The sequence below is a fragment of the Haemorhous mexicanus genome, chromosome 9 (assembly GCF_027477595.1).
Source record: "Haemorhous mexicanus isolate bHaeMex1 chromosome 9, bHaeMex1.pri, whole genome shotgun sequence".
NCBI classification, from domain to species: domain Eukaryota; kingdom Metazoa; phylum Chordata; class Aves; order Passeriformes; family Fringillidae; genus Haemorhous; species Haemorhous mexicanus.
Window position 1 is genome coordinate 22,176,110 of NC_082349.1, and position 24,824 is coordinate 22,200,933.

Below are 24,824 nucleotides of genomic sequence, written 5' to 3' on the forward strand. Positions count from 1 at the left end.
CGCTACCAAATTTCCATATCACTTTTGGAAATACAGGATTTTTGAGTAGAGCTGTGATCCAAAAACAAGCTTTCCACAAAATGTGCCAGGAAAATTACCTCAAAACTTGCTATTAAATAAACCTTCCTTTAAGAAACAAAGTATTTATAATTCACCTGTAACAAACCAAAGAGCATAAATATTAATACAAAACAGATCAATGTCAATATAACCTAATTTGTATAACCTTCTCTATGTATTTCATGTAAATATTTATTTAACAATCCTGTGGCACTGATTTATGGTAGAAAAGAGACTGATAGATAAAAACAGATATCTAACATAAATGTAATCTAACCATTTGAGTCTTTGGCAAATAAATCTAGCATTTTGTGTCAGTGTCGTTTCCATGCAGACTTACTCACGGGAAATGAGCAATCCCATTGCTGGCAGCAGGATGACTCATACCTGTGTGTTAAATGGAATAAGGGTGAAGTGTGGAGGCAGCTCCAAGTGCAGAAGTGAGATGTAGCAGCAAGGAGACACTGCCAGGGCATGTGGGTGCTCAGAATTGCTCGTGCCATGAATTCTGATCCACGTCTCTTCTCCAAGGGTGGCTGCCCTGCACCTCATATCAACACTGCTGTTTCTATCAGCCCATGAACACACAGCCTTGACTTTCCAAAAACCTGGCTCCCCAAGCATCAGGAGGATATGTTTTCCCTCTTACACATGGTTTCCCAGCTGTTAGCAGCAGCAAAGAATGTTTAATAAATTAAGTAATTGTGTCTTACAACAGATTTACACTTCTTAACAACATATCTACTAAGATGAGTTTCAAGGAAAAAAACCAAAGTATTGTTTCCTCTTAACACTTAACTGCTCTGTCTGCATGTGCTATGGGTAATGTTTCTTATGGCACAGGCTGCCAAATCCATTCACAGTATTTTTCCTAATGCCTTTTCCATTCAGCTCTGGAGTAAGCAAATTAGCCTTCAGCACTTTTCTCCTGTTTTTAAACCATTTTTCTTCCACATCCTTTGGAGTCACCCACAAAAGTGACATTGAGACAATAATTTACTCCAAGGTAGAGTCTGGAGAATCCTCACCCATTTCCATAAGTACACCCATTTCCAATTCCTACTAACTTCTACAATTTCAACTGGTACATTTATATATATGAGCAAATATATACATAGCATATGTATCCTTTGTATTCAAGAAGTTAAAGTAATTTTCATTATTCATTCAGTTTCTCTTTCTGAACATAAGTATTTACCTACTGCCTAAAAGGGCCAATATTCACCATAAAGGATTTTGGACCTGGAAATATTCCTTCCAAACTTTTGTTTATGTAGAACTACTGTGAGAAAACCACCAAAGGCTTGACTGTCAGCTGCTGGGAATCTCTGTAAGTCAGATGATACCAACAGGGTAGCGAACAACACAATTTTGTGAAAATCTGTGAGCTCTGCATCTGTCTCGGGCACTTGTTGTGCTGTGCTGTTGCACAATGTCCCAGCACGTCTGCTGCTCTGCTGATGCTATTGCTCCTATCTGAAACTAGATTCAGTAAGAAAAACACCTTGTGATGGAGGGGGTCAGCAGCCTAACAAGGCACAAGAAGGATGAGTGCATGGTCACAGTTTGTGCCAGGTCTGTGTGCAGGCTCTCTGCTGCCCAAAATAGCCCACTGTCAATGACATGGGCTGCAGGGTACACCAGAGAACTAAAGAGAATTTCAAAGTGGGAATGCCTCTCAGGAAAATTGGTACTTTCTGAGAGAAAAGAAAACTTTTTCCATGAAAAGTTTTTCAATCAGTTCAAGCTTAAGCTTGTGCTGTTCTATTATTTTCAATGTGAATAGCTTTACTAAAAAGAACTCATTCTGAAACACTGCAATACTCTCTGGATCAAGTCTGCTTGAACAGAACAAATGGATACAGCCATGTTCAGTGAAACATGGAAATTTGTCACAGCTTTGATCTGCACAGAAATTCAGCAATTCCACAGTAAAGCATGGTGTTTAGGAATGATTCACATGTTTGACATGTGACTTGTTCAAGCACTAAGACCAATATTTGTACTCTTTGGTGGTTAAGAAGGATGTTGTATTCAGAAGAAAATATGTTGTACACAGAAGCATGTGGACTTGTCAGCAAACACCGAATGTAGTCATATATATTAATTTGTTATTAATTGCTTTGTGGATAGTAAAATCAAGTCCCTGATATACATCAGAGTGAAAATATCTTTCCTCTCCTTGAAATGGAGAGCAAGCTTGTATCCTACATATGAACATGGATGCCAGCATTCCTCAAAATCTTGTGCAGCATTTAAATTAAACTTGAGATTCATTCTCTATTTCCATGTGGAAAAGGTAAGATTAAATGTGTACAAGTTCAGACAGCATGCAATTAAAATTCACAAAAATGGCAATATGCAGTTTGCAGTTGACTTGCAGACATAAAGTTTAATGAGCCTCTTTGTTTTTTCACTCCTCTGCAACTGGCTCCAAGTCTTTTAAGTATTCCTTTGTCTCGTAAATTCAGGTCCATGTAAGGTGAAGATCAGTGTGAAGGTGCATGTAACCTAACGAGCCTGCCTGAGTTTGTGTTTCAGTGCCCTGCTTCCTTCAGCAGCTCCTGTAAGACTGGAGCCTGCAGAGCACCAACAGCAGCCAAGGGCAGGAGTCAGCCCAGGAGCTGGCACTGCAGTGCTTACAAATGTGGAGAAAAGAACATCAGTGGCACATACAGAGGCATTTGCTGACCTTATAGGCTACTCCTGGTGTTCAGACTTCAGCGTGCCTATGGAAGAGCTGGGAATTGAAAGAGCAATCTTAACACAGACCCATAAACGAGAGGAGGCACACTCCAACAGCATGGGTTTGTAGGAGGTCCAGTTCTTGACTTAAAGCCTCAGGCTACTGCCCTAAGGAGATTGCTAGATGTGCAATATCCAGCTCCTATGCACAGTGGGGGCTGTCACCAACCACTGGGGTAGCCTTTATGTTTTGTGCATTTTTTCTAATAAAACGAGGCAGAGAAGGCTTATTTACAAAGATCACACTGCTGACATAACTGAGAAACTTGAAGTCGTCTCTTCATAATTCTATATGCAGATTTCATCTGCCTTTCACAGGATCTCTGCTCAAATTAAGCATATGTATCTCACCAAGGGAGTGCAGGTATGCTGTAGTAATGGTTTTTTGGTTAGTCTCTTTGGCACAGCCACTAGTGCCCACTGTGAAGAGTGAAAAAAACCCAAAAATAAGGCCCTCCAAAACTTAACTGGCTTATCACTTTCATCAGGCCAACATTTTTCTCACACAAAGTGCAATCTGTTTTTCTTTATGTCTAATGTGCACCCTAATTTATTCCCACCATAACCTCCTTAATTTCCACTTAAGTTATGCATCCACTTTCCAATATCCTCTAATTACTTTTCCAAATAATTATCTTCATACTTTCTTCTTCTCTAACAGGAATTCATCATAGGCATGCATCACATTGCTTCATTTTCCTTCTCTACACTCCTAGTAATCCTACCAAAAGAGCATGGCAGCCCTAAAACAAATTGTGTTTTGAAGCTACTACCAAACAGCATCTCAGTTTCTTTGTTTTCTGGCTACCCCATTCATCTGTTGCCACGTTGTGCTACAAACTCCTGCAGACAGGAACCATCCACCCTTCTGACCTCAGCTCCAAGTCCCACCCTCGCTGCAGTCCTGCGCCACTGCTCTGGTACCCAGGAGTCATCAAACAAATTATTCCTATTAAACAACAGAGTTTGTATGGGGTTTGATACAACAGAATGACTGAGGAACATTTTGAACTGAGAAGCCATAGGTAATTCTAACTTGCCCCTCTTACACTTACTAGAAGGCAAAAAATATTCCATGTGTTTATCCCTGGGGTGGGATTAAATAGGCCCATTATAAAAAAATCCCATTTACATTGTTTTTACTGAAAGACTTTAATTTAATAGGTCTGACCTGGATTAAAAATAATGACCCTCCAAATTCCAAACATGCTTCATGTAAATACTGGCTGTTCATTTATAGCATAATTCAAGCCTGTTCTTAACTTGTAGCTGGCTCACCACCACCTGCCATTAACAGCTTGTTCAAAGTTGAACCTAATTGTACAAAGAGATAAGGAAACCATCAAAGTTATTTCTTAACCAATCCATCATCTTTTATGCCCATCTGTAAGCATGCCACTGCACTGCTGGTAGGCAGACTAATCTCTCAGGTATATAAAGGGAAGGGACTTGTGCTTTACCATTACTGCTGGCTAATCCTTTTAAAATAACAATATGTATACAATAATTAGATGTCAGAAATAATGGGTGCTGCTGTAGTCCTACCCTCTCCTTTTTTCATTTGAGTCTGTATTTCAAGAGAAAGTGATCCGGTGGCCTCTAGTTCTGACCTTTATCAAGTATTCCCGAGATCTGCAGCTCAGCTTTTCTAATCTTACCTTGACTTCTCTTCAGTGACCCCCTGTTCCCCGTTACAGACTTCCCCAATTACCTCAATATTCACAGTATTCCCTAAAGCACCACTACATGGAACACTATTATCTCTTATCTATTTTATCTATTAACCTTAGGAACACGGGCAAGCTATTATGAGCAATCACTGTGCTTACAGAAAAAGGACAGAAAGAGGGCTCTGCTTTAAAAGCGTATGTGGAAAATGTTTGCCATTTTGAGTACATTTTGTGTTTTCTTCTTAAGGAAAAGTAAGCAGATACTTCAGAAGCAAAGACAAAATTATCTCAATTAAGCCTCTCAGCTCTTCTGCTTTCAGTGAAGTACTTATATTTTTTAAGGATGCTTCCCCTTGTTTCCCACACATTTTCTATTGCTCACTTTTCATAGAGAGTCTGTCAAAAGACAACAGCCACCTGGGGATGGAGGTGTCCTGAATCTCTAACTCTAGCCCCATACCCTGTTTTCCAGGTTGACTGCCAGACTCTTAGGTTGGCGATGCTGTGCATCTGTCTGGGACGAGAAAAAAACTCCTGAAGAGCTGGCTGCTTCAGGAGAAATAGATAGCTTGGGAGAGAAGAAGCAGTCAGCTCAGAAAAGACAATAACAGCATGAGACAGCTGGAGGAGAGATCTGCAGGAGCAAAGCTCATCCCTGTTCATGTACCATCAGTAGAACCGGCAAATTATTTATTTGTTTCCCAGTCAAGAGGTTTGGGGACCTTGGAAATCTGAAATTTAGAAATAACCTATGTAAAGACAAGATCAGTTTTGCCTCACTCACTGGTGGCTTGTTTGGGGTTTTTAAGTTGCAGATTTCCCCATGTGATCATATTGTGTAATATTGCTGATTTCAGATAAAAAGGGAAAGAATTTGTCGGCTTCACAAACAGATTCAAAGCATGCATTTTGATCTGCTGTGTTTTGTTACTGCTGTTTTGTTTATTTTTTTAAAGGGAAAAAACCATAATCTTCCCTTTTTCCAAAAAGCTCAAATGTTTTTGAGGCAATCTGAGGGGGAGAGCAGGGGCAGAAGCATACAAATGCTCTGAGCACAGGGGCAAGGAGAAATCCTTCGGCCTCCACTGTGCTTTTGGAATGACATTTCGGAGCTACGGATCTTATTTCAGCTCCTCCAGAGACAGGAGGAGCTGGAATAAGATCCGTACCTCTGAAGGAGTATATATATGGGATATATGCCAAAGCTGTCAAGGCAATTTAGAGGTGCTGAGATTTTCCGGTGAAAAAAAACAAAGTCCAGGTATTTTTTGTTTTCCATGTTTAAAAATGTTGTTTAATCACAATTAAATTCTATTTTGAATTGTAGTGCAGAATGCTATCCTCGACCAGGACTCCGTGCTAATTCCATCTCTAATCAGCAGATGGCACCATAAATTCGTCAAACAGGATGGAAACCAGAAAAAAGTATAAATTTATCCCCTAAAAGGAGGGGGGAAAACAGAAGGGAAAAAACCATACACCCAACTTGACACACATAAATCAGGAATTAAATTCAGAGGGTGTAACTTTCCCCTCACGCCACCCCTCCAAAAATAAAACGGGCTGTGGAACTTGCTGTGTGACACCCTGATGCACAAAGAGCAGCTACACCTATAATGTCCCCAGCCTTGCCCTGACACTGACCTACATTGTCTCATGGCTGACTGTGTGACTGTAAAAATAAAAAAATCAAAAATATCCCAACTTTCCTTCTGACCTCCTCTTGCTCTGAGCAGCCCCTCTGAAGTAGAAGGCTCCCCTGGACTGGAAGGGGGACCCAGGGGCAGCACAGCAGGGAGCTCAGAGGAGAAGCTGCAGGCAGAGTTGCAGATGCTGCTGCAGCACGGGTTCAGAGTCACAGGGGTCTGAGCCCACCCAGGGAACCACAGGCTGAGAAGAGGCAAGAGCACAAGAGTTTACAAGACTTGTTCTTCCACTCAAACAGCAAGATTTCTACTTGGAATTCAAAGGCTGGTAGAGGCAGCCTCCCCATGTCCCTCACCAGTGCCCTACATCCCTGAAGGAGCACAGCATGAGCCCACAGCTCCAGCAGAGGCAGGAAGCAAGCTCTGCTCAAAGGAGTGGTTTGGTGTGTCTGGGTGTCTGCCCTTCCCCTGGCCCAGCCATGCCATCCCTACCCCTGCTGGCAGGATCACTCTTTTGGCAGGCATGGAGCTGGCACCCACCTGGCACCTCTTCACGCCCACCAGGCTCACACAGGGCTTTGCTGTGGGCACGACGTGACATGGGAAGGTGGTTCCTTGGCACAGGTGCCAAAGGATGTGCAAGATGTGCTCAGCCCCAGCAGAAATCTGCTGCCTTAAATATGGGCTTCTCTGTGCTCTTGTATATGAGCAGTGAGTGTGAAAATCCTGCCTGTCCATCTGTTCCTTAAAGGTTTCTTTCTTTTGCTGCGTGTTAGAATTTCTCCCCAAATCTTCTTCAGCAGCACAAATCACATCAGTGACATTTATGGGTTAGGTAAATGGTATGCTGCTGACATCATCTAAGCACAGTAACAGGCACAGTTAGGTTCTCTGTGGGTAGCTTTAGTGCTATGGACTTCGAGCTCCATTTATCCTGTTCTCAATAAGCAATAATTAAAATGTTCAGTAAAGAAGTATTGCTCTGAGAAGCAATAGCCCTACCATGCAAAAACCAGAAATTTTCCCAACAGAAGAAAGCATTCAATCAACAGTTTCAACCATGGCACAGAAGCAAAAACTCTGATGTTTGAAATTTAGAGAGGAAAGCAGCACAAAAGTAAAAAGACAAGCTTACCTTGCATTGCATGGAGTCATCTTGTCTCAGGCCTAAGGAGCAGATGCCATAAATTTTTGCCACTTCAGACTCTGCATGTCTTGTTGCAAAGTGATTTTTCTTCCTGACCATTCCTTACTATTTTCCCAGCCTGCCTAGCAGGCACAACTCAGGAATTACCAATACCTCGGCAGTGACACAATTGATTAAGTATGAGCAATACCAGCTTGGGTTTTGCATTCAGTCAGAGCTCTGTAATGGCAGCACAAGGGGCCTCGCTTGTTGAGCAAGAAGGGCTTTATGTCACTTGTCCCTAGAGAAAGGCACAAGTGATCTTGATGGAGAAGGCAGCAAACATACTGTCAGAAGCCATATTCGCAGGGAAAAGGCAGAACAATGGCAGATTAAATGACAGGGCAGAAGCAAGGAATTAAATCATCCCTGAGGCTCAGCTATTCCAGGCTTCCCCATGACACCTGCAAGAGGCACAGGGGAAGACCTGGAGCAAATCCCTGTGGAAGTCTTGCCGTCTGTACCAACACTCTGATGGAAAACCTGCAAAATCGCTTGTGGCTCTTCTAAAAATCATGGGCCATACAACCTCGTGTCCAGCTCACAGTCACTTTTCAGCCAGTTTCCAGTCTGAAAACTGGACTGGAAAACAACAGTAGAATTGCTTTGAATTCAACTTTTTTTAACTTTTGCTTTCTGTAAACAGCATAACTCTTGCCTGCCCTTCTGCTGTCCTAGCTCACTTCCAAGTGGTCTAAAGAAAGGAAAATAACTGCTTGCTATAAATCAAAGGAGATTGTGTAGGCCACTTACACACTCGGTAATAACTCCATTTTTCCAAAGGACAGGAGGCACCCTGAACCAACTCACACCTGCCCTTTCAACAGTGCGCCCAAACCACCACGGCAGAGCCCTCTGCACATGAGCATCTTTTCCTCCAGATGCTCTTCTGTGCTTACATGGACCCATGGCAGATATATTGGCTGGGAGGACAGTAAAGAGAGATTTTTGGATTGTCACCTGAGAGACACAACCACAGTTCCAGGCCTAATGCCAGGGTAAAGCTAAGTTTTCCACAGACAGGGAAAGAACTGTGGGGAAAAAGGGAAAACTAGAGGTCTGCTCTGTCTGTAGCAGCCTGATAGTTACCATATCCTCCCAGACCACCTTTGCTTCAGACATGAAGACAAACCCCTGGTCTGAATCAGATGGAAAACTTAAGCCTTGATATTGCCTTTCTCAGATTTGTGCTGGGAATGGCACAATGACTGTGCAAGAGTGAACAACATTTCAAAGTCTTGGTAAATAAGTTCAAGGTACAATTACAGTAACCTACTGCTTCCTTAAATTGAATAAAAAACATTTACTTCTGTGGAGCAATGGTTCAGGCTGGCTGTAGGTCTGTGAAGTTCCTGGCTGCTTTCGACTCAGTAATGCATGGGGATGATGGACACTGCTCACTTTACAGCTCTGTATGCCTCTTCTGATGGTGTGTTGCCACTACCTCCCTTCCTCTTTGGACCATCCCTCAGCTTGGTACAACACTCAGGGGTCTTGTGATCTGCTCTCAGCTCTGTCAGGAACATTGCAATGGTAAGCTTGAATTTTTACATAGCTCTCCATCTCTTGCCTGTAAAATGGAAGTGACAATAGTAATTACTTAATATTAGAAAACTAACTGTATTTGTAGGCAGTCTCTCTGTGCCCCAATTTCCAAAGAGCTTCAGGTATGAATCCATTCAGGTACGAATCCATACTCCTGTTCCTCCTCACTATTTACTTACTTTCAAAACATTGGGACAGGAAAGGCCACAGACAACTGGCACAGTCCTGTTGCTAATGTCCCATTGGCAAACCTCTGAGCTTGCAAAGAGGTTTCTCTAATGCTTTCCATGGTCACAGGGCTGTGCCCATGTAGAAGGAAGACACTTATGTTTGCATGATATCAAGGATTGTGGGGTCTTAGTTGAAACACGAGACCTCTAACTCCCACCAGTACAAAAAATGATCTTCAACTGGTGCCAAAGAGTCTGTAGGCCATGCTCAACATCTTCACTAAAACAGCATCCTGTGCCTGCTTAAAACAAAAGAGAAAGTCACAAAACAGGAGCCACCACCTGCTTGGGAGTACACCTGAAATACACCAGCTGCAACTGCAGCTCTGCTCAAACAAAGAGGGAGCTGATGTTACACAATGCAGTTGCCAGGAAAAAGTGATCAGCAGCAGTATTAAATAATTTATTTCATTCATTCATATTTACTTCATTCATTATCAAAATGGGACTGTTTCCCTTATACTTTTCTCCTCACCAAAACAGGTTTTTTATGCAATTTGCTCCCAGCTTTAAGTTGAATACAATCCTTTTAAAACTAGCTGCTTAAAAGGAGAAAACTAAACTCTCTGGCACTCTGGCATGGCTTTGGAAAGTTAACATAATTTGTGTCACTAGCAGGATATCACTGGGGATTTTGTTTAGCCAGAAAGGTTAGTGACTGAAACACATTTTCAAGACCTCCAGAGCACATGTCCCTCTGCACAGCTTCTGCTCCCCGTGGGGGAATCGTGAGCCTGGCACCCCCCTGCTGCCACCACCACACCTCAGCAGAGGGGGACATGCCTTTAGCACCGTTCCATGGCTTTCTGAACTGCTTATACTGCCAGTTTTCCTGTACCTGCAGCTGCTTGTTGTTTAGCTAGCTTCTATAATACTAGAGAGCTGCAGTGACTGGTCTCAAGCCCGAAGCAGTATTTTCATTGGAAGCACTGCTGCTCAGCCCTTAGAAGTGCAGCTAAGTAATTCTGGGAGAATTTTATCTGACAAATGTAAACATGGTATGCATGAATTTTCATTAATATTTCACATGAAGAAAACAAGGCTGAATCAATCAGACTGTATTGCAATTTAGCCAGTATCTCTGGTGATAAGCAACCACACCAAACCCACAACTCTCTTCTATTCCCTAAGTTTAAAATTATCGCAGATATTTCTTTGTGAACAGCTCTTTGCTTGCTGGACCTTCTCTCAAGAGCTTACTTACATATTTTGATTTATAACTTAAGTCTGAAAATCTTAAAAAGTTCTCTGTCTGCATTCTGTGCTCCAAAACACACAGTCCCTCCAGAGCCCTTCCCAACCCATGCTCCTTAACCTCTGCAGCTGCCCTTGCTTTACTGCACCTCCTCTTGCAAGGCTGCACAAAGCACAGGAGGAAAGAAGTCACCTGGCAGCAGAGATCCACAGGTGATGAAAACAAATCCCACCAGCCTCAGAAGGCTTCATATCTATCTGCTAGTTATACAACAATCCTTCAAAGGTATCCAGGCTGTGGAACAGCCAGTGGGTTGAAATATATTCACAAAACCATAGAAACTCCCCCTCAGATTAGTACCAGAGTCTACTGAATTCAATCTGAGAGGCATGGACACCTTAAAAATGTGCAACCACAGAGCTGTGGACAACTTGCCAAAATTCTGCATTTCATTGCAAAGAAGCATCTAACTCCTTGAATGGAACACTGAGCTAATGTCAGCATTAACCCAGAAACATATAGCTGTAGAACAGCAATTTGAACTGATTTCAGAAGCAAGCTGAGAGTATCACTAACAAAATGCACTTTATGACCTAGTCCACACCTAGTTTTAGACACCTCAGAGACCCTTAATGGTTTGGGGCTTTTTTCTTTGTAGGGGTTGTTTTCTGAGTTTGGTAATATTTCATTTACAGGAAGGTTGAAGACTTTATGCCAATATATGCACTTGCACCATATTTCTTTAAATATGTTCCAGGAAATGCCATACTGATGAACTGCTCTGTAATATAATCCTTCAGACTGGAGCAATTCATAAGATCCCAAGAATAAAAAAGCTTTTTCAGCAGGTATGGTTAATCAGGAAGTGAGTACATGCCATATTAGTATCCCCTCAGGGTTTCCAGTCCACAACCAAAGCATGGTCAGTTTGTTGTTTTGCTGGGAAAGCTGTCACAGGACAGACGGACTCATTAGAGTTCCATTTCCACGTTCTCTGGAGTTCAGAGCAGAAGCTTTGCCATGACTGCTCTGAGATCTTTATTGGTTGCAAACCATGACAGATTTGAAGCAAAATTCTCAGCCCTACGGTCCAAAAAGTTCACAGTGTAAGAAACAATTCACACCAAGGATAAACTGTGAAATACATTCCTTAAAGTGTTTTATTATCATTTTTTCTTTGAGCCTGGTGCTGGAGGTAGATATGTCTTTGACACAAAGCCCTTTGTCCCACAAGCAGTGTAAGAGCTCCAGGGACAAAACTGCAAATTGGTTTCAAGTCTATTTTAGGAATGGCTTAACAATCAGAAGAGGAAATGTGATATTCAAATCAAAAGGCTAAAGTTTTCAGTAATAAAGGTGATGGGGCGAGATCTGCTCTAACGGCACTGCAAAACACAATGCAAATATTTTAGCACTGAGTGGCTTTGCATGGGCCAGTACCTGCTGAAGTCACGCGTTTCTACCTGCTGACTTTGGTAGGGAACAAGGCTCCTGGGGGACAGAAGCCCGGGGGGCTGGGGCTGGTGTCCCTACACCAGCACAGCACAGCAGTCAATGGTGAGCAGCACTCTGGCTGCAGCTGCATCCCCCAGCACATCACCACAAACTCCAGCTGCCCAGCAGCCTCCAGCAATCATCCACAAGGGACCACTTGTTCCATCACATGAACACCCCAAAAAGCAATAGTTTGAGGGACACGGCAGCTCTGAATATTGCACCTTCCTTCTCCCTGCTGGAGTAGACTCCATTTGAAGAGGATAACAAGTTCCATCAGGCTGGCACATCGGACAATAATCACCCCAGCACTGAGGCACATGGCTCTCTGGAGCCTGGCAGAATGTGACACAGGCCAGGCAGCTAAGGGTGCCTGCACAGACATTCAGCCCAGCTCATCTCAAACGCCACTGTTTCCAAAAACTACACTGATACAAGAATACAAATATACATGTAACTAAACTCAGGTTTGTTTGTGATTAGCAGACAAAGGGTTCTTAGTGTTCATATTAAGCTATTTTTGAACTGGTACAGCTACTTAGTGTTCACTTGCAAAAGCAGAAGGCTTTTACAGATTTTTGCCAGAGAATTAAACCAAATGTTATCAGGTGACAGCGTAACACAAAGGCACCAAAAAGAATGGAGCAATGCCTATTTACAGGAGCAAAGGATCCAGCCTCCAGCATCCTCTGTGCATTCAAATAAAATGGACACACCACAATCTTTCATTTGGTGCAAAAAGTACTAGAAAATCACTGTTGGTGCAAAACAGCTGTGCCTTTGTACTGGTTTGTCCTATGGAGCACATTGTATGCAGTTGCTTTGCCCAATTCCCAAAGCAAGGCACCCAACCATACACCATGCCGTGGGTGTGAAATTCGGCCATGTGCTGCTGTAGGGGTGTCTGCATAAACCACTGCTCAAAAATCAGCTGTCAGTGTCACTGGCACTGGGGGCATGTCGGTGCTCTGAGATGTGGCCACTTATGGGAAACACTCGACTTGTCTAAGAGTCTGTCAACATAGGGGAGATTTACTGAGGCAATTATCCTGCCTGTAACAGGGCACTAACCTGCTACAGTCACACTGCTGCAGCTTTTAGTACTGAAGTACTTATCTGCAGTTCAGACTAAATTGCTTTGAATGCAATATAATTATTACACTGCCAGAATCATAACAGCAAATATCCCTTTGCAGACAAGTTCTGAGGAGCGAAAGGCTTTTCTGCTCTGGAAAAGATTAGGCAGATACAAATAATGAATCATCAGATTTTTTTCTTGCTCCTATTATCTGTCTCTGCTCACAGCCCACATGTCAGGAAGCTTGAGCTAACGGACTGGGCATGGGTTTAGGACAACGAGTGTCTCAGCAGTGTTTTCACCTGCTGAGTGACAGCAGGTAAGTCACCTGGTTTTTTTGCCTTTGGGTTTGTTAATAGCACCAATATTTTTTCTGGCAAGTCAGTAAAGGCAAAATGCCAATTTAATAGTCACTGTCTAATTTTCCTATTTCAAATGTTTTTTCTTCTTAACACTGTTGAAAATAAACAGGATATTTATCACTCCAGCATTCCACGTTACCACATTCCCCACAGAATTATGGATCCTCTGCTCAGTGCACCTGATGCTGACAGTTGCAAATGGTTTGCAAACTTAGAAACTACCTGAGCTCAAAACTCAGGTCCTTTGTGTGAGTCTAACCAGGGTAATTCTCTGGAGACAGGTGAGGAAGAACAAAACCACATTTGATACAATACTGTTACCTTCAAGCCACAGAGGAAGAAGTTCTTTGTTCCAACATAGCATTTTACCGGCAGTGCTGCAGAGATGCATGTGGTGACCTGCAGTAGTCACAGATCTCCAAAAATCAGTCTTTCTACATTAGCTCATCCTACTGGAATGACTGGGATATGCACTAGGTCACTATCTGATTGAAATGACTTTGAAGTCTATTTGCTGATAGGTCAGTGTTGGTGCAGTCTCAAAAACCACACCTCACCATAACCCAAGAGCTGTGCTGTGTCACTGTTCCAGACCACAATGGGCTGCAGAGACAGCAGCAGCTGCCAGACAAGCACTGGCCCTTGGGAGCCCGTGTGCCTCTGGAGACCCTGACACAGCATCTCTCATTCCTTTGTCAGCCCTATTCCCAGTAAAGGTTCTATATGGTCTTCATAGGCACCAACCTATGCTCTAACTAGGAGGCTTTCAAAATCAGGTGATAGATAATGTCATGTATTTGAGGGCTGGATGCCTGGACCATCAAAATGAGGCAAAAGCCTTTCTTTGGGGTAGCTAAGTCAGAACATTCTTTTCTGACAGTGATTTTCTTTGCTGGCTTAACTGACAGGTGGGAGCTAGGGGCAATATTCCTTCTGATTTTCAGGTGCCTGCCAGCACACAGGGATGTGGGCACAGCTGCCAGAGGCTCCAGCAGGTGCCCAGTCATGGTGAGAAGCAGCAAAGCTCCACAGCCCCCTGAGGCATTCCTGGTAGGGAGTTCCATCCCAGTGGGGATGCTCAGCCTGGCATCACCACTGGGGTAACCACGCCATGCTGCAAAACGACCAGCCAAGAGCTCGGCTGTGCCCTTCACTGGGGTCTGAACCCTGTGCAATGCCCTGTATTCAACACACACTGCACCCTGCCCATGCTTCACTGGGTCCTGGCATGGAAGAAGTGCTTCAGAGACAAAGAGTCGTGAGAAACTTCTAAGCAGATAACAGCTTGACATAAACGAGAAGACGACATTACCCCCTCCAGACCCAACCTGCAAATAAGTGAAAAAAGACAGTGCTCCCAAGGCAACAACCTGAGATGATTCAGATTAAAAGCCAGTGATTTGCCATTAAACTCCTGAGAACACCTTGGGATGTGAATTTTTCCCTAGTATCTTGGAATAGCAAAGTGTAAATCGTGTGAAAAGGTATGTGTGTCTCTCTCCACCCAGCTGGCACAGGCCACAGTTAGCAGCTAAAAGAGATGATGTGTCCTGTGAAACACCAGTGAGAGAAAAACATGGTGAATGTGCCAGCACACGAACATGAAAATATCAACCTTTTTATTTCCTCATAACATGGAAGATGTGCATCCATACTGTTTTCCACAAAGCTACTAAAATGAAAAGCACTGGAACATCTCATACCAGAACAGTTTTTGATAAATAAAAGCAAAGGTGGGGATACATAGAGGCAGCATTTGCATGCTACCCATTGGACAGTTTCACACACTGAAATGTCTCCGTGAAGTCCTGGCCTCACTGAGATTTGAAGTCAGTTTCATCCATTGAGTATACATGAGGTCTTCCACTCAAGAGAAAAGAGATTTCAAATTTAAGTCGTCAGTGGTGATAATACCTGGAAACTTCCTGCCTTATCATATCTTTGCTTTTTTACTCAAAAGTATCCTGAAATACTTAAGTTAGTATGTCTCTGAAATATTCATAGCTTATTAAAGTATAACTGTCATATGCTGCAAATACTCACTTCACATAATCAAATGACCAGTTCATGACCTTGCAGGTATTATAATGTGCACACCCTTACCTGACATACAGAAAAAATTGGGTTTCATCCATGTGGACCATACTTCCAGGCACATGATGTGATTCATGGGGTTGCCTTCTGCAGGGCCAGGAGGTGGACTTTGATGATCCATGTAGACCCCTTCCAACACAGGATACTCTATGATTCTATTAGCAGAATGACACATTTTAAAATCAGTATTCCCAAAGCATCTAAATGCATAACTCATGTAAGTGTTGCACTGTACAGCTTCATACTTTGAATGAGTTCGTTCATATTTGCTAAACTAAAGAAACATACAAGTCTTTGAAGGTGTGGGGAGAAGTTTGAGACATTAAGCTGTACAACAGAAAAAGAAACAGAGATCACACAAGCAAAGAGATGACAAAGATCAGCACGACATGGCTACCTCACTTCTGGAGTGCTTTTAAGAAAAGTTTTAGATATTCAGGAGATGCTAAGTATTTACCTTCAGAGAAAAATCAAGCCCATCTGAAGGTGCCAGACAGTCAGCCTGCCCCTGAGTTTCACTTCTACTGTGTCAAGAGACATCCTGCCTCACCTCAGCAAGCCTCTAAAAACCCCGTGAAGGTGCCTTACTCTAGGACATGTGGATATCACAGCACTGGGAGTCAAAGAAATATCTGGAAAAGTCATCAACCTCAGTGGGAACACTAATTTCCTTCAGGGTTTTTCTGTGGCTTGTTTTCAATTTGGTGCTTCCTTAATATTTAATCTTTGGCCTGGAATGGCAGCACTGAGTGGGGAGCAGCGTGGGTCATCCCAGGCAGCATCTCGAGTTCCAGTGCTCCAAGCAGCTGCTGCAGGCACCAAGGGAAGCTGGAGATGAAGGGCATTGTGCACTTTTTAGGCGTAGGTTGTCAGTGAAGTTGCTACGCCTGACACTTTTTTGGTGCGGGCACTCGTTTCTAGGAAACACTTTGGTAAACAACTTTGAAGTCAAAATGAAAAATTACAGCCTGAGTGCTTTTTTCGCTTTTATCCACCGTACCTTCATGACTGTACTCGTCCATTTAAATGGCAAAGCAGTGCTGAATGCAAACAGCCTCCTTCTGCAGGCTGTCTCCACAGTTCAATTACCAGTGCTTTAACGGTGCTAATTAGCATTCCTCAGAGCTAGATCTCTTTGAGTGACAGGTAACCATGGAGAGTCACAATCCTGTAGGTGATCAGCAAGAGTCTGACTTTTCTTTTTAATTAAAAATTAGAAATGCCTTAAACAAAAATAATAATTCATTGATTTATGCTATTATCCCAGGGTTGCCAAGCTGGTGAGAATAACATTAGTGTAGTAAAAATGAAACAATTTTTAAATGAATAGGCTATGGTGATATAAAGGAGAGCAGGTTTATTATCTGTAACAAGAGATTGTACTCATAATGATGGTACAAAATAGTAGACACTTCTCCAGAGAGTTGGCATGGAGACCAAAAATAGGACACTTTCCTGAATGTGGGATGGGATTGCCCCAATTTATTTTAGATTTTAACAAGATAGATAGATAAATACTAAGTCTGTTGCACAGACAGAAATTTCATAGGGATATAGTTTCAGTAAAATTTAACCATGAGTTATACTGAGAGATAATATTGCATCTGGTCCAAGTGGGAGCCAAGACTGGAAATTGAATCAGCCGGATAATCAATTAGTGAAAATTGTTTTCAATGTAACGATGCCATTTCCCGTCAGCTAATGATCTAGGTCTCCTTTCAGAAATGGACTCCAGCAGCAAAAAATTCAGAGTCATATTTTTGAAAATGGCAGTGGGTCTAAGTCAGCAGTGTTGGCCCAACCAAATCTGAATATTATTCATCAACAAATAATAAGGAACATTTTTAGGCTGAACATGCCAAAGATAGGAGAACGGATATATGAATGTTTGTAATTATGAAATATTTCCCAAGACCAAGGAATTTCAACTCAGCAAACTCATTAATTGTAGATTCTAATGAAAATAACTGCATATAAGACAATAAAAGGAAACAGATGATGAAGCAAAAATTTTTCTTATAATCAACAATCATAATGAAGAATTCTAGCCATTGTTCAGAGGCAAAATCACAACTGTTAATTGTGAAGCATCTATTCCACAAGGGATTTTTAAGCCTTCCCCATATAATTTCTGTCTTATAGGCAAAAATTTCAAGACCCCCCCAAAATCAATATGGTTTCTTTTCATATGGAGGCATTTTAGATGAGAGTAAGATTTAACCTTATACAGGAAGGAAAGAACTAAAAGTAATTTCATCCCTATCAAAATTTCTGTCAGATTCCCTAGTTTGGTTAACATTTCCATCTAAAGTTGAAATGTTAAGCAAAGAGTTAATTTCCATGAGTTCTGGGAGGAACACTTTCCTAAAAACACAAGTAAAAAGAGCCCAGATAGCTTTCCAATTTACTGAGTATAAATGTATAATAGGGAGTACTAAAATAAATACCCCATTTTCAGCTCATTTATTTAATGTTATAAGCTGACAAATGGATAACAAAGTACATATCTAAAGCTGTCAAGATATGCAAACAACCAGGGCTAATCACAGTTTTGCTGAAGTTTATAATACAGTCAAAGAAAGAAAGAAAGAAATGATGAGACATCTCTGAGTCTAATATTATCTTTCATTTATTTCTGTATTTACAAAAATATTAGTCACTGACAGATTTTTTAGCTCCACTGAATGCTCTGAATTTTTTTTTTTTTTTTTTTGAAGGAGAAATTTTACAAGCAAACAAATCAGAGCTCTGGCTTTGTGCTGTTAAGAGACTCAAGTGCTTCCCATCCTTCGAGCTCGTATCCAGAGAGATCTCAGCACAGCCGTAGCATCAGGCTGGCTCAGCCCCAGCCAGCCCTGCTGACTCCCAGGAAACTCAGTTTGACTCTTTACTGGTTATCCATAAACTCAGGCAGATGTCTCCAAATTTTTGGTCTGGTAATCATCTTCTTACTCTCATATTTCAAGGAAATAGTAAATTCAGTTTTATGATAAAGCTGGTTTTGCTCCAAATTCAGTCTGCCTGTGTATCCATGTAGAACGGTTCATTCAAATACTGCAAACTTTAGTCACTGGCATGGACAGAAAATTCTTAATAAAAGACAATTAATTAGTAGAAAATGAGTCTCAGAATAAAGGCAGACTGCTTTGGAGACCAGGTTTGTCAGCTTGTTTTGAAAGCTGTTCTGCTTTCTCTACTGCAGTGCAAGGGAAGCAGCAAGGGGAAAGAGCTTATGCAGGAATGGAGTAGGAAAAAAACCCACCACTCTCTCATGCTACAATTGCTCCTGTTCCTGCTCTTGGAAAGAAACTCTTTTTTTATCTGCTAAACTATCACCTACTTAAAGAGAAAGCAGATTTGAGCAACTACAAAAATGACAAAGGTTCCTGCCAGTAAGTTCCAGATTTAAAGAGGTAACAGAAATAACCATCATCTGAAATGCTGAAGTTTTTTTTTTAAATAAATGTGTTTGGTTCAGAGTTTATTTAAAATCATTGAAAATTCAATTTTCTATAATATTACTGTGCTATTTAACAGTTTATATTCTTCTTGATTCACTTGCCTAAATAATCACATCTGGCAAGTTTAGGGTTTCAAAGATTAATTATTCTATCCAAAGAGGATTAATTTCTTTCCCTTCTTGTTGATAAAGCTATTAACATGCTTATATCATACTAACAGGCTATAATCCACTCTCTGCAGCATCAGAAACGTTGAAATACAAAACAGGCTTTCTGCTAGCTCTCAGCAGAGAGATGAAGTTCACTGACAAAGGGAGCTGATAAATTCCCCCCAAAATGGCTCTTAGAATTTCTCAGCAACATTTCTCAGTAGTACAGCCTCCATGCCTTGCCCTGTGACTGCCAAGCTGGAAGGACTGCTAACTGAAATATCTTGGTTTCTTTCCCAAAATCTTTGGCAATATCTCTATCGCTCTCATCCCTCCCTGAAAAATCAGTGCAAGCAATCAGAGTACCTTCAGTAGAACTTGTACCAAGACTAAAATGTGCTCTTGTTACCAGTTCTGTGATCGATTCTGACGGTATTTTGGTATTATTAAATATTTATAAAACTACAAAATTTTATATAAGCTATTATTTTTCCTCTTCCCTAACAGAAACCCTCTGGTTATGAAAATTAGCTGGCATTTTTCTGAAACCACCCTCTGCTTCTCTTCTTTCAACTTTCACTTTACACATCTTAAAAACAAAAATAACCTCAACCCAGTCCAGTCTTCCCATTAATCTACATGTAGGTAGGCATCATAGGGCAATATCAACAATATTTTCAATTGTTTATCTTTAAAGGGTCCGTAATTCTTCACCACCTTTGACGGTGGAGATAGCTCCCAAAAGCAGGAGTTTTCACAGGTGGTGCTTTTACACTCTGTCTCTGTCCCTGCTGTCATATCCTCATCTTGCTTTCATGATTTCTTTACGTTTCAAAATGCTTACCATTTGATAAAACCCCTTTTCTGAAAAACATTGTTGGGCATACTAAAACTCTGCTGTTTAGAGTCCCTCTGGATGAGAGAACAATTATATAACTGAAAATACTTCCTTCAAGATAAGAAGCAAAACCTACTGAAAATATTAAATTATTAAAGTGAAAAGATTGCTCTCCTGAAGAATAGAAGTTGATTCTGTAAGCTGTGCTTCTTGCTGCAGAGCCCATGCTGGCTGGGATTCCTGGCTCCCTCCCCAGGTTCAGGCTTGCCCTGAGGGTGCCCAAGCTGCACCCTGCCACAAGCCCTCAGCCATCCCTGCAGGCTGAGCCACAACTCAGGGCTGTCACCTTCTCTTAATTGCACCCTATGCTGGATTTCCATCAACCTCAGAAGAGCTCTCAGGTGTGTTCTGCTGCCTGCACTCAGAAGCAGGCACACTGCCCATGGTCAACAAGGGATCCACCCTGCTCCTGACTCCAGCACAACCTGAGAGCTCAAAAGAGGAGTGTAGCACTCACTGTTCTTAATTTTCCTACTATATTTTGTGTTAGGTCCATTTCTGAGTCATTTTATATAGACGAAAAACTGAGACTGGACTGTGGATCTACTCCTGGACTCTCTTGTGAAAGCACACTTAGGAATGGTGGTTTTTGCATGTGGCTAAATTTTGGTTAAATATGCATGGCACAAGAAAAGAGAGGGTGTAAGTCAGACATTCAAGAACATTCAAGAAAATAACTTTTGCATCTCTGTTTTAAAGAGGCTGCTGGAAAAGCTGCTGGCAGCTGCAGAAGCCCTGCCTAGTTTGGCTGCTCCTTTCAGACTTGGTGTCAAAATGGAAAATTTGAGTGCTGTCCAAAGGGGATGCTGCATTTTGACTTTCCCAGGAACAGGATAGAAGGTGGAAACTAATGAAAGCCTACTCCAGTTTTTCCTTTGGTGGCAAAGAGGCTGAAACACATGTGAAAGTCTGGAAAAAGTAGGATGCATCTTCTAATTCCAAACAAGAGGAATTAATTGCAAAGAAAGAAAACGTTATCACAAGATCACATATTGAGTTTAAAATGTACATATGCAAGTAGCTGTGCACATGTTAGAAAAATTCTAAATGCATAGGGGATAAATTTAAGTTTCAGCAGTGTTAAGAAGCTGTTTGCTTTTTACTTATTTTGGCAAGCCATAAGTGATTTTTATATTCAGCAGAACAGGACAGAATGTATTTCTCTTTAGGTACAGCAAACTAAGTATCTTGCAAGGAAAGGCTGCATTGTTTTGCTCAAACTAAAGAGAAATAGCTGATGAGTGAATAAGAGCATGATCTAAAGCCTATTGAAATCAATGGAAAGATTCTCATTGACTTCTCCAGGCTTTGGATCAAGCCTCAAAAGAGCAGCTATTTCTCTCTGATACAGCAAGGAATCAATTCCCTCTCCCAGCGGTACTCTAAATAATTCAATATTTTGTCTCAGATCATTTCCTAAGAAAAATGATGAGGATGTTGTTTAAGTGGGCGATACCCTGAAGTGACAGAGTTTACAATGCATTCAGCCATGTAAAACCTGCTCTGTGCTGCGTGGCTGCACAAAGGCAGGGCACTGGGAGCAGCCCTCGGACGCTCAGGAGTCCCTCCCCCAAGGGCCGAGGGACAGCACGGTCCTGCTTCTCCTCCCTGGTCAGGAGAGATGGAGGAGCTTTCCTAAATCACAAGGAATGCCCACACCGTTACAATTCTTAAAAGAAGCAGCACCATTTTGTCTTTGCAGTAAAATCATGATCTCTTTGCACAATTTCTTTCTATGTCCACGGAAGGGCAACAATTGCAATGCTGATCATGTTATTTACCAACACAATTGATGCTCTCACCATTCTTCAATGCTTTTGCTTTGTAGAGCAAAACACTATATGGAAATAATATCTTCCTTCTCAGCTCTTTTGTTCCACATTAAAAATTAATCAGTACAAAGCAAACCAGCATTAGATTGAGGAACTCTACCCCAAACCTCAGCAAAACCTTACTAATTTTTACTCTTCTACCATAATCCAGTGGCCTTCTGCTCACTAATTCTTTGTTCCTGTAAACTGGAGAAGCCTGCTACAAGTTGCTTACAAGAGGAGTTTGGAGATGAGGGACAGGATCCGTGCTGTCTCCTGGATACAGAGGCTGACAGAAGCACAGCCCAGCTCCCAGCCATGCTTCCTTTGAGCCAGCAGCAGAGCCAGCAGCAGAGGACTCTCCCCATTTGCACAGGACAGCAATTTTCAATACACCATTTTAAGGGGGAGTGTGGAAATAATCCCACTTCTCCACTCCCACCTGGCAGCTACCTAGAAACAGCTGACAAATGGGCAGGATGAGATTGGTACTGAGCTGCAGCTGGGGTGATGATCCCCCTTTCCCTGTGAGTTACACCTGTGGGGAGGGACTCACAAGCAGCACCTGTGAAACTGCAGACATGGCAGCCCTGGCACATCCCTCTCTTCATTCCCCACACAAAGCACAGCCGCACTTTCATCATCATTTGGGGAGAAATACTAATCAGCACCTGTCCAAGCATGCTCCAGTTTCCCTGCCAGCCTCCTTGCTGCCTGCACACAGCTGTACTCACAACTCCTGCTCCCTGTGCATTTCTGGTGCTTACAGCACGGGGTGCTGCCTCAGGTGCAGTGTGGTGCCAGAGCCAAAAGCTTGTCCTGACTCCTATGCAAAGCTTGGAAATCCCCACGCACAGAGAGAAATTTGCTGCCAAGGCCAGCTTCCCCTGCCAGCTCTTCCATAAGAGAAGGAAAAGTGACGGGATCTTCCCTTGTCAGGGCTGCTCAGTTTCAGATGGGTTTTGGAGATCAGCTGGGTGTTTGTGCCAAAGCCCACCCTGCTGCTCAGCTGGGCCAGCCAGCTGCTGCCACCACTGGCACAGCTGGGACAGCCATGGGGCATGGCTGACTGCCCAAAACACTTGAGAAATCATCCTCACAGCTGGTACAAAATACACCTGTTCTCCTCTCACACACCAGGAAGTGTCTGGTCTTGGCAAGGCCAGAGAAGGGGATCCTCAGCATCCTTCCTCTGCTGTTTGCCTGACACAGCCACATACAGCCTGACTTCCCACCCACCCCCACAGTACTTCTGCTCAAGTTTCAAAAGATTATATTATTTGCTAAATTGAGCTGCTATCCAGAAAAAGACACTCAGAGTATTTCTGACACCTCCTTCAATTTCATCAGAAAGTGCCCTTTTGATTTCTCAGGCATTGGGACGTTTAAAAATTATGAATTCCAAAGACATGATAATAATCAGATAATTAAAAATAAACAGCATCCAGACTTCTAGTCATTGAAAAAAAATTGTCTGTAGATAGAGGAATGTATTCCAGCAAATTTGATTGTTGCTTTTATATTATTGTCATCAACTCTCATACTTTTCTGGAAAAGGCTTTAAAATTATGCAGCAATGAGCCCATAGCTCTGTATCTTTTCATTTGAACAGTATTCCCAAACCTTTCAACTCAGATTCCTCCTCCCAAATCGGTTTTTTCATTAAACAATTTGTTACAATACCAAGGGGGATTTGGCAAAATAACGTATTTAGGAGTCACTGTACAAAAAATATGAACCTTCTTTTTGATTTGCTGTGTAAACCTACAAAGATGAGTTAATATCAACATCACTCAGCCATTTGAATTGCAGTAACAATGCTTCATGAGCAAACTCTAAGACTAAAAACAATATGAATTTCTTGGTTTAATTCCCATTTTAAATTGGGTTTTAAAGACAGCATAAACAGCTTTTTGCAGTTTTGTTATGAGCAACAGACAAGAATAAATATTAGAGTTAGAAGCTTTGTTTTAGTACAAACAATTTAAACTAGTTTATAAATGAAGCATTTCACATTCTTGCACAGAAATTTAGGCACTACACACAGAAGACACACATTTCTTCCCCCCTTACCACATATGAGCACCAAACTGAGTCTTTACCCCCTTTCATTGTGGCTTAGACTCCACAGCTTGGCTGTCAAACTGAAAAGACCACAGTACACATCTTCGTGCATCACAACAGCCTCATCAATAAGACACAGAGTAATGCCTATGTGTAGCTCCATCCTGCACCTCCAGCCATTTCCTTTAAAGAACAGGATGGGACTCTGTCACAGTCCCATGAGTAAAGGAGAAAGGCAGCCTGAGAATTTAGGAGTTATACATATCCAACCACAAAAAGAAATTAGCTGCTAAAACACCACTTCCTTTTCTAATGAGCAAATTTATACAGCTATGAATAAAATAAATTTGAGAGCTGCTATTTATTACAAGCAAATTAAAAATGTTCAGAGCAGACAGAAAGCGAATTTATCAAGGAAGACACTGCATCCAGTTTTCAAATGTAATAACCCCTGACTGAGACGGGGGAGAAATGTTCAGCTTTTTCTTTAACCAACCTTGGTCCATGTTATTAAACACTCCCCGCACTGTTGATAAAAACCAGTGGCACAGGAGACCCCACACTGGCTGTCCTGCCTCTTTTCCACCCCAAGCATGGCTCTGCCTTTGGGAGGCTCCCAGCCGGATCCCACACTGCCAGGAGCATGTGTACACCCGCTCTGCTGCCAGACACACAAAACCTCATTGCAGCCCCTTTGATTCTGTACTTTCTGTCCCTGCCTAGATAACTTTTCAGAAGCTGACAGAGCCTTTACAATTTAATTGGTGTTGACACCTTTTGAAGCAATGCCTTGAGGCGCCGAGGGTCATTGTCTACTTTATCCTGCTTTTCTGCGGCTGCCTCCATTTGGCTACCTTGCAGCCTGTGGTGCTGTGGTGGCCCCTGCACTCTTCATTCATGTTTGTACTTGTACTGAGTCCCGTTACAAGGACCCTTGTTAAACGCCCAGCAGGCAGCACTGAATAGAGATTTTGACTATCTGGGATTTGAAGGCCTCTAGCAATAAGGGAGAAAGGCCTGTAAACACAAAAGTATCCCAGTAGCAGTGGGGCGTTAACGTAATCACGCATTTATGCCACAGGACCTCAGGACCAAGCTCCTTACTGTCGATTCACTGGCTATTAAGCCTTGGTAAT